Genomic DNA, 16,085 nt, shown 5'->3' with positions numbered 1-16,085 from the left:
TGGCCTCAATTAATCCTATGGATAGGTGAAAGGACAGAAAGAAAATATCTGGAAATGTTTGAGAAAATTTTTTTTTCTTTTTCCTTTTCTGCTGTATCTCCCCAAACCCACCCCCCCCCCCCCCGCCCCGTACACAGTTGTATATCTTAGTTGCAGGTCCTTCTAGTTGTTGGATGTGAGAAAATTTTTAAAAAATACCAAGGCAAAGCATTAAATGTTAGTAATAATCTTTCAGAAATCAGATTTTCAAAACAAGGGAGATAATAGCTTCAATATTGCTATTTACCTTTTTATTATTATCATTGTTTCTATCAATTTGATATTTTAAAAACAATCTGTGTCTGCATATTTGAATGTATATTGAGGTATGAGTGATAATGCCATATTTAGGTATGTAAATATTCATTATACTATTTGTAGCCACCAGGTAGAAATCAAAGTTGAAAAAAAAGAGAAGAAGGGAAAAAAACATAAAAATTAATTGTGGGAATAAAGGTCTTTAATCCTACAATGCATAACATCTTGGGAGATGGCTAGCTCATTTAAAAATGAAATATATAATTAATATATAGTATGATAGAGAAAAAGTATAAAGTTGGTTATATCTCTTGGCCTAAAGCCATAAGACAAACTTCAACATAGATAAACGTTATTATCTAGGATTTGGATTTTAAAACATGGTATAAAATATGCACGGCATATAGATCTGATTGAATAAAGATTCATGTGAAAAAAGACTATCAGGTATCACGGTGAAAGAAAAGTAACTTTTTAAGCTACTTCAATAAAATATATTACAATGTTCAGTTAAGATAGATGGTAGTTCCACATTATATATTAGGTTTATTTTTAACTACTTAAAAGAGGCAGTTGACTCCTTAGAATGTACCTGGAACAGGCAAGAGATCCCTAGACCACGCCTGAGGAACATGTGAAGGGCTAGGCCTGATGACATGCCCCACCCAAGTGCTATCCTAGCACCTAGGGCGTTTTATCATAATTTACTAAACTCTTTCCTTCTTTGTAGCTAGAATAAGCTGTAAACTCTATGATACACCATGTCCCTTCTTCACTGTGGAATCCCCAGTGTCTGCTACATATTAATTCTACAATAATTTTCTCCTTAAATGGGTGAATATTATTTTTTGGAGGGAAAAGAATCTAAAGGATATGTTTGGTATATTCAAAGGAGGAATAGGTAAAGCAGAAAGAACCAAAATTAATATGGAATGTTCAGAGAGAGTTACAACTAATAAAACAGATATTTCAGTGACATGAATTTCAGCTTAAAGGAAGATGTTATAGCCATTAGACAAATCCAAATACTGAAAAGAATGCTTCCAAAAGTAAAGCTGATTCATCAACAACGATACTCAACCAGACACTGGATAACCATCATGTGGGGTTATTCTGAAAAGAGATTTCTGCCCTAGGGTTGAAGTTGGAATTAGGTAACTTCTAAAAGTGTTTACGGTGTTAAGTCTCCTTTGTTATGTGAGTCAATTTATAAAACAAGAGCAGAGAGAGTTAAGCATTATCCAAAAGCAATGATCACAAATTTTCCCCATCAAAGATGAGTCACTGTATGTACCGGCTCAGGGCTACAAAAGACGCCTGCTGGGAACGGCCACTTCCAGGTCTGTTTGGTTTCCTGACTCCGCAGAAGACAGAGCTGCCACTAACAAATCTTAGCTTATCTTGTGCTCACCAGCTTCACATTCTGTTTCTAAAGAATGTCGTACTTGCCTTTCCAGACCCTTTTCCATGTTCTGCCCTAGCATCATATCTCATTCTCTTTTATAGGATCGTTAAAATAAATAGAGTAATTACATTGTCAGCAAGTAGGACTAATCTCATTGCTTGTATCCTAAATGTCGTAACTGTTTTGAAAACCAGCTGGTCTGTGTCTCAAATGCTTACAAGACAGGTAATGGCTTTTGCACCTAGACAAGCCAATGATTTTCTTCTATGGTTTTCTTTCTATGGGATTTTAGATTTGCCACAGGGAAAAAATTGTAATCACTTCTTTCACAATGATAATAGCTTAATGTACATCAATTATTGGGAGGCAGCTGAAATGGCCATGTAGTTCAGGACTGTATTATCTCTCAGGGCCAGAGCAGAATTGCCACTTTTGGCGAGAAACAGCTAGCTATCCATTTACTGCCACTTCATTGGAATAATATAGAACTTCATTTGCTCGCCAAAATTTTTTTGGCTGTGAAATCTAGGAAATGTGTTCTCTGTTACTGCAGGATGCTCACAGTGGGGTCCATGTCTTTGTTTCTCTTTTGGTACTTTCTTTCACCCCTTGACTTAACTCACAACCTCCAAGGGACTGCAGGGGAATCCTTCAGTTCTCCCACCTGGACTTGCCATTGAACTGTCTTTTGCTCCTTATATAAGAATGAGATGGAAATCATTCAAAGGGGGAAATACGTGAATTCAGCTGCCTCTTACTTATTTGTGGCATAAGTGATGTGTTGTGGATTCTGGCTCTGCGGTTCTCCAGAAGCCTCCCACCTCTGCTATGGAAAGGCCTACACAGCCATGATAACACCCATGAAAACATTCCAGGGCAGATTTCTAAGGCATTAGGCATTAGGAAGGACTGCTTTCCCTCTCTAGGAAGAAAGCTGAATTCAATCACTTGCTCAGTTACAACACCTAAAGTAAGGAGCGAATCATCAAGCCTATTGGTGAGAGTTGAGGTATTGGAAGATACAGTTACTGCTATTTAGTTTAGTTTAGCAAGCCTGTGGGAAAGGAAGTGTGAGAGTGTGGTTTCCAATCAGACTGGCTGGGCTTGAATTCTTGCTACAGCTCCTGTTAGTTATGTGACTTTAGCTAATTTAATAAATTCCCTCTGAAATAGAATTATAAATATCACGAGCACTGAGGGATTGAAATGAGAATTGAATGTGATAATGTCTATAGAGCATTTAGAACAGTGCCTATTTCACTGTTTTTAATAAATTATAACACATTATTACTATTATTGTTACTACTATAACCACTACTACTATTATAGTGCGAAATTATTTAATTCCTCACAGATAACCAAGATAGCGTTATAAAGAGATGGAGATGCAGGAAATGAGTTACCAAACTCACCGATAGCAAGCCTTTGGCTAGATTTCTGGTAAACTGATTTTTATAAGCAGATTTACTTTGGATTAGCTGACAACCCAGCATGGGCGCAGCTGTTTTTGACACAAATGACAATCTTAGCCAAGACAACATGGAAATAGAGGAAGGTTTATCTTTTTCTGCATTGTTGTGACTTTTGTCATAGTTGGTTTTATTTGTTTTAAATCCCTTGCCATAGCTCCAAGGCTTGTTGAGTGCTGAGCCAGCTGGGAAAAAAAGCTCTCATAAGTACTTATTTATCCACTCCCTCTGCATAACATCCTCAATATATTGGAGGATAAAAGGAAAATAAAATTACATGTTGCATTTTGCCAAATACTTCTGTCATTTCACATGATAATTTTGGCTTTTTCTGCCATCAATCTGACATATCTAAAAATATGGACAAATTGTCCATGAATGAGGCCACTCAATTAGAGCTGTATTAGATTTCAAATGATCCAGATTTCAAAAGTTCATCTAGTTTCCATTCTTGAGTATGGATTTTTCATTGTCATTCATATTGAAATGTGTCTGAAAAATGGATGTATTAGGAAATTAGTGGAAGTGCCATTTCCTACAGGGAGCATTTCCTTTGCAGTAACACAGTCAGATTCTGCAAAGAAGTCTGCTTGTCTTCCTACATGGTAATAACCTGTTTGGAATCTTAAAAAATTGCCTTGTGTGTTTGTGTTCATGCTGTCTCTGATATATATATCTATAAGGCATAAAAATAAAAAACTATATGCATTCTCATGAAAATAATAGCAATAAATACATAAATAGCCCTTGTAGATGGCAGATTTTACATGTATTACGTCTGGTTCTGATCATCTTTATGCTCTGGCATGGTGCCTAGTGAATAGTTAACTCTCAGTAAATATGTGTTTAATGAATAACAACTAATGTATCAGAGGAGCTGATGCCCTCCACAATCTCCAAATCGATTTATGAAAATGCATTTTTGGTGAAGAAAATTGAAAAATAGAGACGAGCATAATATATGGAAAAGCATCATCCATTTCAGTTCTTTAAAAACCAACCACGGGCAAGCAATTCTGTAGTGGTAGGGAAAAGACTTCTGAAAATCTGTTCCCCCATAAAAACACTGACAAAAATGATCGAAATCAACATTTCAGAACTGTGGGAATTAGCTAAAGATTTGCAACAATTCCAGGAGAGTTTCTTAAAGGAAGAAGAACAGTGAGCTTTGTGGTGTTTTAACTTTGTGGCATTTTAAGACTTTCTAACTAATTCTGTAGGGCCAATATTATTACCTTGATACCTAAATCGGATGAAGAAAATCACAGAAAACTACAGACAAATATCCCTTTTGATTACAGATGCAAAAATCCTCAACAATATATTAGCAAGCCAAATTCAGCAGCATGTTAAAAGGATTATACACCGTGACCACGTGGAATTTATCCCAGGAATTCAAGGTTGGCTTAACATAAGAAAATCAACCCATGTAATATGCCACATTCATAGACTAAAGAAAAAAAACAAAATATCATCTTAATTGACACAGAAAATTTTTTTCATTAAATCAACACCGTTTGTTGATAAAAACACAGAGCAAACTAGGAAAAGAAGAGAAATTTTTCAACTTGGTGAACGGCATCTATGAAAAGGCCAGAGCTAACACCACACTTAATGACGAGCTACTGAACGCTTTGCCTCTAATTTCAGGGACAAGACAAGGATGTCTGCTGTCACTATTTTTATTACACGTTGTACTGGAGGCTCTAACCAGGGAAATTAAGAAAGGAAAAGAAATAAAGGGCATCTACATTAGAAGCGAATAGGTAAAAATTATCTCTATTTGCAGATGACATGACCGTTTATAAAGACAAACCTAAAGAATATACACCCACAAAATAACTATTAGAGTTAATAATGAAGTCATGTTTGTCGGCACACAAGACACTGAATAGACATTTCTCTAAATGAGATATACAAATTGCCATTAAGCACATAAAAAGATGCTCAACATTATTATTTTTTGGAGAAATACAAATCTCTGTTTATTTAGAAATTTACAGTGAAATATGATTGTGCATCCAGTAGGATGGCTAAAATAAGAAAGACAATAACAAGTGCTGATGAAGACGTGAATCAATTGGAATGCTTGCTTATATGTTACTGGTGGGATTGCAAAGTGGTACAATAAAGAATTTGACATTTCCTCAAAAAGTTAAATGTAGAGTTAACATATCACTCACCATTTACATTCCTAGGTATATACCCAAGAGAAATGAAAATACATGTTCACATAAAAACTTGTACAGAGATGTTTATAGCAGTATTATTCATAGCAGCCAAAAAGTGGAATCAATCTAAACATCTATCAACTGATGAATGGATAAACAAAATGTGGCATATCCATGCCTGGAATACTATTTGGCAATAAAAAGAAATGAAGTACTGACACACACTACTACATGGATAAACCTTGAAAATATCACTCTAAATGAAAAAAGTGTCACAATAGACCAGATATTGTATGAGTCCACTTATATTCTATTTATATCAACTTTCCAGAATAGGCAAATCCATCGAAATAGAACATATAATAGTGGTTGGCAATGGAGTGGGGAGAAGGGACAGGAATGGGGAGCTAATGGTTATGGTGTTTCTTTTAGGGGTGATAAAATTGTTTTAAAATTAAGTAGTAGTAATGGTAACACAATTCTCTGAATAAACTAAAAACTGCTGACTTGTACACTTAAAAAGTGTGAATTTCATGGTATGTAAATATGTTTAAATAAAGCTGTTCTATTTTTTTTTTAGTATACAATTTTAAACATGCAACTAGGTTGCTAGAAAATGAAACCCACATGGATCATTATTTTCTGGTTTTAAATTCACTCATTCATTTTATAATCATTGATTTTGTACCCACACTTTTTCAGGGACTCTATGGTCGACGTTATAAGGTATGGATCTTGCACTTTGAGTAAAACAGCATTGCGAAAATGTATGGTTTGTTTGGAGAATAGAAGAATGGTCAGCTATGAACTCTTTCTGTAATTATAGAAGATTGCCTTTTGTATCTTCCAGGACTAGAATAGAGCCATCATGCTTAATGAAATAGCATAGTACCTGGACTATTTGGAGGAAAAAGATGATTTAAAATTACAAACTGTTTTTGAAATGAGTGAGTTAGATTTCCTTTTCATGAAGAAAATGTTATGATAATAAAGCACTCGAAGTTGAGACATTGAAATGTCTAATGAAACTACTTTGAAAATACGAAGGAGATAAATAAATTTTGTGGAAAGCCCAAAGGACCATAATCTAATGGAATTTATATTATAACTTCTACATCTTAGATTGTGCAGTATTGTCAGGAAATCTCCAGAGAGTGTGGGATGGTTATTCAATTACTTATGGGCAGTGGGCATCTTTGCATTTTATTGCAGTAAATTTCATTTTAATTAAGCTAAATGTGAAAGATATTGAAATATACCCTACACCAATCTTTACATTAAGAAATTTCTTTAGGAGGTGGCATATAATGGGGAAAAGAAGTCCATAATATTTCCATTTACTCATTGAAAATACTTTATTATGCATCATCTCATATTCTTTTGTAAATTGTACTCATGTTGCTATTTGTCCTTTTAAACTAAAATTGTATAGGTTTATATAATGGGTTTCATGCTCTCTAAGTAAATATACTAATGAAAAATATGAATAAGTTATGTCCTGTCTGTTGTTCATTCAAAAATGCTGAGGCATAAATTTACTTACAGATATATTCACAGATCTTAAACACTACAATTAAAGAATTTTGACAATTGAAAACACACATAAGAGACATTAGTCTAAAAAAACTTTTTCTTTACTTGTTAATGTAATTTTAAAGATTTTGTTAACAATAATGTTGGTCCCATTAAGAGATCTGAGAAGTGTTCATTCCTATTCTATATTCTGAAAATGTTTGTGTAGAAGTATTTTTCTTTTTTCTTCCTTAAATGTTTACAAGTGTTCATCAGTGACGTCATCTGGGCCTGAAGTTCTCCATGTGGAAGGTATTTATTACCAATAATTCAATGGCTGTTAAAAATACAGAGCTATTCTGTTTCCTCTTGAATAAGCTTTGCTAATTTGAATCTTCCAGGGAAGCTGTTTTGTCTAAGTTTACATATTTATTGGAATAAATTATTCACAATTATCCCTTACTATCCTTTTTATGTTTGTTTGATGTTGGTGATCTCTCTTTTATTCCTGAAATTAATGCTTTGTGTTTTCCTTCTTGTTTACATGATCAGTTAGTAGAGTTTTATCAATTTTATTTCTTCAAAAAAAAACTTTTTGGGTTCATCAATTTTTCCCTTTTCTGTTTTGTATTCTACTGTTTTCTGCTGATATCTTTATTATTTCCTTCCTTCATCTCTGCTTTTAATGTTAGGTGCATACGCATTTCGGATTATTATGTCTTTTTGATGAATTGACCCCTTTATCACTATGTAATGCTCTTCTTTCTCCCTGGTAATATTCCCTATTGTGAAGTGAATTTGTGTGTGTGTTAACACTATCACCCTAACTTTCAGTGCTTGCATGGCATAGCTATTACCACCCTTTTAATTTATCTCAATCTTTATGTTTACAGTAGTTTTCTTGTAGACATCATATAGTCAGGTCTTGCTTGTATTTGTAAACTGATGATCTCTGCCTTATAATTAAAGTGTTAGAATATTTCAATTAAATTGGATTAATTAGGTATTATTTATCACTATATCTTATCTTTACACTTTATTATTTTTAGATTTTCACTTTATTTAGTTATGTTGGCTGTCTTAGGATTTACTATACATCTTTATCTTTAATTTATCACAGTCAACCTTCCAATACAATAGCACATCTTCATGTATGGGGTAGGAATGCTGCACCATTCTATTTCCATTTTATTCCTCTCATTACTTTCTGCTATCGTTGTCATCCGTTTTACTTCTACATATGCTACAAACTACCCAGTACATTAGTATTATTTTTGCATTAAATCGTCAAAATTAGAAAAAAATATTATTTACTCACATATTACCATTTTCAGTACATTTTCTTTTTCTTTTCATTTTGTTTTGTTTTGTTTTGTATAATTCTGTGTTTCCATTGGCATTTTTCCTTCTGCCTAAAGGACATTTTTAAGCATATTCTGTAGTGCTTTCTCCTACTGATAAAATCTTAAAGCTTCTACATACCTGGAAAAACTTTTATTTGACCTTTATTTATGAGATATATTTTTTTCTGGGCATAGAATTCTAAGTTAAAAGATTTTATTTTTTATTATAATTATTTTGGTCAATACTTTAAAATGTTGCTCCGTTGCCTCCTGGATTGTACTGTTTCTGATTTTAAAAAAAAAAGTCTGCTGATTTTCTTATCTTTGTCTCTCTTCACAAATTACATTTGTTTTTTTCTGACTTTTAAGATTTTAAGCAGTTGATTGTTATGTGCCTTGATATAGTTTTCTTCATATTTCATGTTTGAATCTCTGCTTTTATAGTTTTCAGCACATTTAGAAAAATTTTGGCGATTCTTTAAAAAAATATTTTTCCTGCCCTTCCTCCACATCTCACAGCTGGAATTCTAATTTACATACGTTAGAATCTTTGATATTGCCCCACGTGTCTTGAATGTGCTTTGATCTGTTTTTTTTTTTTCTCTTTTTATATTTTTGTTTCCGTTTGGGTAATGTCTATTGACCTAGATTTCACTGATTTTATTTTTTTTCACTGCTGGGATGTTGATAAACCTTTTGAAGCAATTTTTCATCTCTGATATTTTGTTCTTAATTCTAGCATTTCCACTTCAAACATTTTTTATGTTTTCCATTTCTCTGCTGAAATGCCATATTCCTGTTAGCCATATTTTCTATTAATTCCTTTAACACATTAATAATGGCTATTTTTAAATCCCTGCCTGGAAGTTTCAACATACGTATCATCTCTGGGTCTGGTTTTGTTGACTTCTGTATGTTTTCAGTGGGTCACTTTTTCTTGATTTTATAGTGTGTCTTATCATGATTTATTCAATGCCAGATGTATATTAAAGTATATTAGAGATGGTGGCAAATATTAATTACTTCCAGAAACATGTACATCTCTTCTTCTGTCTGTCTGTTTTGGGATGCCGAGTCAGTATATTCAGTAATTGAGTTTGAGATTTGGTATTCGTTGTTGCTATGGTTACCTCCAATGCACCACTGGCTTCTAATTCCCCCAGAAGTGGGCTGCTGTCCCCTCATGAATCTTGCATCCATGGTGAGTTTTTTCATTTTGCTGGATTCACCCTCAGCTTTCAAAATGCCCTGCGTGTCTGCTCCACATGGGGGACTCTCTCTACGTATTTTCCCTCCTGCTATTCCATGCCATCAGAATGGCTTTATCTTTCGTATTTCTGCCCACATTGTGTTCAGGATTACTTAGACACTTTCTAAGAAGATTAAGGCTTTCTCTAGAGTGCTCCTCTTTTCTTTCTGAACCTTCACTAGAATTGTTTTTAGAGGTTTATTTATGGCAATGTAGGTTTTTTTCTAGCAGGCATCTCAAAAGTCTTCCAGCATCTACCCATTACCCAGTCCCAAGTCTCTTCTACATTTTTAGGTGTTTATTACAGTAGCATTCCACTTCTGGAACCAATTTGTCTTGGTCTGATATAACAGAATACTATAGACTGGGTTACTTTGAAACAACAGTAATTTATTTCTCATGGTTCTGGAGACTGGGAAGTCCAAGATCAAGGCACAGGCACATTTGGTGTTTAGTGAGGGCGTGTCTCCCGGTTCATAGGTGGCTATCTTCCGTTTGTGTCCTCACATGTTGGAAGGGTTGAGGGAGCTCTTTGGGATCTCTTTTACAGGGACACTAATCCCATTCATGAGGGTTCCACCTTCATGACCTGACGACTTCCCAAAGACCTCGCTTCCAAATACCGTTAAATTAGGGAATAGGTTTCAACATACGAATTTTTGAGGGACACAAACCTTCAGTCTGTGTTAGTCTGTGCTCTTAATTCCTTTATGTAGATGCAAGATTCCGTCTGGAATTACGTTCCTTGTACATTAAGAACTATTTATAACATTTCTTTTATATCAACTTGTCACAAATTGATTTATCTTTGGTTTATCTCAAAATATCTTTACATTATCTTCCTTTTTGTAACAACATTTTCGCTTGATATGGAATTCTAGAATGCTGCTATATTGTTCTGCAGAACCTTAAAGATATCATTCCTTTGGGGCCTGTGCTTACATTGTTTCTAAAGAAAACTTATTCATGTTTCTTATCATTTCTCTAAGGCATGTAATTTCTTCTGCCTCCAGTTGCTTGTAAGATTTCTTCTTTATCTTTGCCTTTCAGCAGTTTGACTCTGACATGATAGGTATGGTTTTCTCATTGTTCTCTCTTTTTGAGATTCCTTGAGCTTTTTGAATCTGTGAGTTGATATTCATCATCACAAGTGGACACTTTTCAGTACTATTTCTTCAAATTCTTTTCTACTCTTATGTCTCTCTCCTCTATTTCTGTTATGTAAATCACCGAAATGTTAGACTTTTTGGTACTTTCCCATAGATGACTGATTCCTTGTTCATTTTTGCCAGCTTTTTTTCTCTCTCTAAATTTCCATTTGGATAATTTTTCTTGCCTTGTCTTCAATTTCATTGACTTTTTACTCTGCAGTTTTCAATCTGCTGTTGTTTCATCCAATAAATTTCTTATTTTAAGTATTTTATGCTTTAGTTAAAGGATTTCTATTTCATTTTGTTTTATCATTTCAATTACTCTATTGAGAGTATCCTTTCTTTTGCAACCAGTATATTTATCTTTTCTAAAATATATTAAATATTGAAGTTTTATACCTCTTGTAACATATCTCAAAAATTTTATTTGTGGTTCTATCCATATTGTTGTTGTTTTTCTTAATTATAGGCAATAATTTCCTGCTTCTTTATATGTCTAAAACTCTTTAAGTTTTTTTCAAAAAATATTTTGAATGTTACAGTATTGAAAGTCTGTATTTTGTTATATTCCTTTAAAGACTTTTGAGTTTTATTCTGGGAGGCAATTAATTTTCTGGTGGATACTAATCAGGCTGGATTTTAAGCTTTGTTAGAGTAAGTCTAGTTTAGGCCTCACTAAATTGCTCAAGTAGCTCTTTTAAAGCATGACCTTTCAGAATTTCAGTTGAAAACCTGAGATATTCAGTATGGTCTCTACTCTGTCAGGCTGGAATTTCTATGTCTCCTTGTGTTTTTTGACCTGTGGAATCTGTTCAGGGCTGAGCTTCCTAGTAACTAGACCTCATGTAATTTCATCTTACACATGTGCAGCTTAGGGTTTGTCCAAAGATTTAACTACATCCTTCTCTGTGCAGTGACCTCCTTTCTAATATCCTTATCTCCAATTTCCAGCCACTTCAGTAGGCTGAGCTTAGAATTCTGCTTTCCCAGCTAAGCAATATTGCCCTGCTTAGCTTAGACTCCATTTCCTGATATTTTTATCTGTAAAGTAACTTAAGGCAGAAAGCTGGAATAATCATAGAGATTACCTCATGCATTTCTCTCCCGTCAAGAATCACATTCCTGCACTGTCCATTCTCCAATGTCTGAACGGTGTTGCTTAGTATATTTTGTCCTGTTTTATACTTGTTTAAAGTGGAAGGACTAGTCTGGCATAAGTTACTCTGTCATGGCCACAAAAAGAAAATATTTGGTTATATTTTCCGTATATGACTTCAATTGTTAAGTGTGTCTAAGAAGCCCAATAGTTAGGTTGAGTACAAAAAATCCACTCCAGTAAGAATAATTTATTTTGATGTTTACTAGCAATGACTAACATGTCAATATATCAAAGCATATATGAATCTATGGAAAGAGCTTGGCAATGAGAAGTCAAACTAAAGAACATAAACTAAGAAGACAATACCTTTTCCTCTTTTACATAGCTATTTGATTGTTCTTTAATGATCTTGGAATATCCACCAATAAGCTGTCCCAATAGACAGTTTCAATAAAACCGTGGGTAGATTTTTTGTTTGTTTTGTGAGGAAGATGGTCCCTGAGCTGACATCTGCTGCCAATCTTCTTCTTTTAGCTTGAGGAACATTGTCCCTGAGCTAACATCTGTGCCAGTCTTCCTCTCTTTTGTATGTTGGATGGTGCCACAGCATGGCTTGATGAGCAGTGTGTAGGTTTGTGCCCAGGATCCAAACCTAAAAACCCTGGGATGTCAAAGCAGCGTTGCAAGAACTTAACCACTATACCACTGGGCTGGCCCATCCAAAACTATTTTTTTATTGAAAAAATGATGACGATTTTTCCATTGGTTTTCACAATAAATGAGAATATGATCATGTCTAGCCTATACAAGAATACCAATATTTTCACCATCTATTTTCAAATTCAGAGATAATAGCAACTAAGATCCTTAAAAATCTTGAGGCCAGCCCCATGGCTGAGTGGTTAAAGTTCCACGCACTCCACTTTCAAGGCCTGGGTTCATGTGATCGGATCCTGGGAACAGACCTACTCCACTCATCAGCCATGCTGTGGAGGCATCCCACATACAAAATAGAAGAAGACTGGCATGGATGTTAGTTCAGGGGCAATCTTCCTCAAGCAAAGAAAGAGGAAGATTGGCAATGGATGTTAGCTCAGGGCAAACCTTCCTCACCAAAAAAAATCTTAAAGGTATATAAGTCATAAAAATATAATTTTAATTTAGTTGGAATTATAAGATTGCACTATCAAATATAACTAACTCACTCCTCTCATGAACAGCTTCTATCCTTGAGGCCAAACTCAGTTTTTTTCACTATCTAGAAAAGTTAATAGACATAAACAATGCTTTCAGCATTCTTTCATCAAATTAAGCTTTAATGTGAATATATTTTTGCGTATCCATACACAACTCCTAAAAGTCAAGACTTCTTATTCTAATCAGAATAGCTGAGTTAACATTTTAGTACACATATTAATCAAGAAGTAATTAACTAATTTCCCAATGTAGACAGAGATTTATGGTGTCATTCATAGCTCTGTAACCAAACATGTTTAAGTGAAGAGGTGAACGTGTCATCTTGTTAGAAAACAAAATAGAAAACATATTTTTTTGCAGTTTACATAAAGCCATGACCTATGATCGCCTTATTATTTTACCTAATAAGCTATACCACTTAATTAGAAAATGGACTGGTTTCACTTTGTGGGTAGAAGGTGACAAGAATAATGCAGGTGATACTCATACTCTTGATAACCTATTAGAGGAACCTATGGGGAATAGCGACTGGTTATAAGTAATAGTTTGAAAATTACAGAGAGTTGGACATTAAAGGAACCTCAAGAAATTATTTGACTGGTCTTTACTGTTAGGCTAGTGAGAAGCAAAGCGTTCAAGACAGATTGTTATTGAGTATTTTCTTAATGTTTTAAAGGACAGAGTTTCCACACCCCCATGCACTTGGAACAAAAGTCCTGATAAACTGCTATAGCTTTAGTTTAACTTGTGTCTTGTTTGGAGTATTTACGTATACGGAACATAGATATTTGCCATTCCTTTAATTGTGATCGCTCCTTAAAGGTGGGGGGAGATGTTAACCTTTATCTCTCTTCTAACTTAAGTAAAATTTGGAACTTAAAATTATTTAAGCATATATTCCAGCATACAAGCAATGCCTGAGAAGAGACCATTTCCTTCTGTGTCCCAGAGCAGTTTCAGCCTCGTTACTTCCTCATTCATTGGTGGACTGGGTTCTCTTTCCTCTTCTTTCTGGCCCTCTCTTTTGTCATCAGAGCCGGATTCTTACAGCCCTCTGTTCCTCTAGCATAGTCCCCTTTCCCCATAGAGCCAGCTGGAAATATTATCCCCACCACACCTTCATCCTCCACACTCACACAGTTAGACTCGAAGGCAGAGAAGTAGGAAGCATATGACACCTTATAAGCTCTAGCTAGCAGATAGTATAAGTGCAAGCTCACATGCAATAAAATCAAATAAAATGTTCTTTTAATTCAAGAGGCTTTTTTCTATATGTTTGTGTTATGTTCACAAGTAAACTTGTGAATGAGGCAGAAATAATTTCAAGATCATTCTTTATAGAGCAGATCCCCTACCCTTGTGAAAATGAAAATAATAACCATAGTAAAAACATATGGATCAGCAAATGCTCTAGTCTAAATATTCCTCTGGCATTTCTGCTACAAAAAGCCTCCCTGTTCTGGCATTTAGCTTTTCCTGTAATAGCACACAGAGAAGCATTGCCAGCTTGAATTGCCAAATAAGGTATACCCCCTAGGGTCTGGTAGGAATTGGATGATACCAGCCCACTGGGCACCACACACGGAGTTGTGTACTGATATCTTGATGTACATCTCTGGAGAAATCAGAAAGCCGAGGTTTCTGGTTATATAAATGTGACTTTCCAGGACTCTTTTTGGTTAGTGGAGTATTTCAAGCATGGGAAGGTGCTATAGCCAGACCAGTGTCTAGGGTAGCAGATTTTTTGCTCTATGAAATTTAATAATTCAAAAGACAAAATGAAGTTCAGGGACCAAGGGTTGAAAGGAATCAAAGATAGCTAATAAATGCAAGTTACATTATTTAGAAGGATATATGAGGAGGCCCTAAATATTTTACAGCTTGAAATAAAAATTCAAGGTTATGCTAATTTTTTCTCATCTCCGATATTATTGTTGAACTTCTCTAAATATTACTAAAAAATAATGGAACAAGAGGATATGCCACTTGAAACAAATCCCATCACCTCTGCAGAGGGACCCTCTCCGTTCTCTGTCCCCCTGCTGCATTCACTGCTTCCGTCACGATTGGCACCTTGCCTGTCTAATCTCAGCAGTGCCAGGCTGCCTTTCCCATGGACACAGAATTTTAACAATCTCTGCTTCATAGATTATCTTTCAGGGAGCAAAGGGAATTGCTTAAAGAGTGGAGGAGGTAGGGAATGAAATAAGTGGCACCTTCCCTTCTGCTGAGACCCCATCAGTCAGCCTCTGAACACATTGTTAAGACCTGCTGTGCTGACAGAGGCCATGATTTCCAATGAGATGCAAAACAGAGGTTCTGACCTCACACATCTGAAACAGATTCTTAGCACTTTTTGACAGAGAAATGTTCCTGGTATCTTGGCCAGAATCCAGTATGGTAATTGCATTTCTGTTCACCTATCCTCTCCCAACAGTTTTTACTATTAACGGGAATTCTTCTAATAAATTGTGAAGTGACACACAGAAAAATTTAGCCACCGTATTCCAAGAGAGTATGTACCTAAGAGAGGAGGGGGAAAATTAATAATAATCAAACATTATTTTATTCCCCATGCACTCATCTTTTGATGTTTGTGATGTACTTTGTGTAAAATTCTTATAAGAAATCATTCTTGTAACTAAGAAAGAGGGTACCCTACTTTACTAAGAAAAACACTAAACTATAGGAAGTAAAGGTATTTCTCCAAAGTTAAATGGGTAATCAAGATAACCAAGGTCATTCTAGAGGACTGAAAACAGTGGGAGAGTGCCTCTGCTTTTGGTTATTTGGGGGAAGTGGATTATTTATCTAAACTCATTCTGTAATATTGAGTACTTTTAATTAGTTTTTGGTTACACGAGAAATGCCAATTCGATTTTCCTCATAAAAAATAACACGTTATCACCTTCGTTACAATTCTCAGAGGAAACCAATGCTATTAATTTGATTCGTTTCTTTCCAGAAAACATAGATTTGTGCATAATCATATATACGCACCTATAAAAATATAGTTTATGTGCACATAATTTTTTTTGCACAAATGATACCATCCTTTCTCCAGGCTCTGTGTGTTTTTTCTCACTTAACAGCATTTCATAAAACTCTGTCACATCCTTGTACCTGCTACCTCGTGCATGTGGATTAGTGGTTTTCAGGCTAGTTACTGAAACGTAGAATTGCTGGGTCAAG

This window comes from Equus caballus, chromosome 15 (genome assembly GCF_041296265.1).
Source record: "Equus caballus isolate H_3958 breed thoroughbred chromosome 15, TB-T2T, whole genome shotgun sequence".
Classification (NCBI taxonomy): Eukaryota; Metazoa; Chordata; class Mammalia; order Perissodactyla; family Equidae; genus Equus; species Equus caballus.
This window is presented reverse-complemented; position numbering follows the sequence as displayed.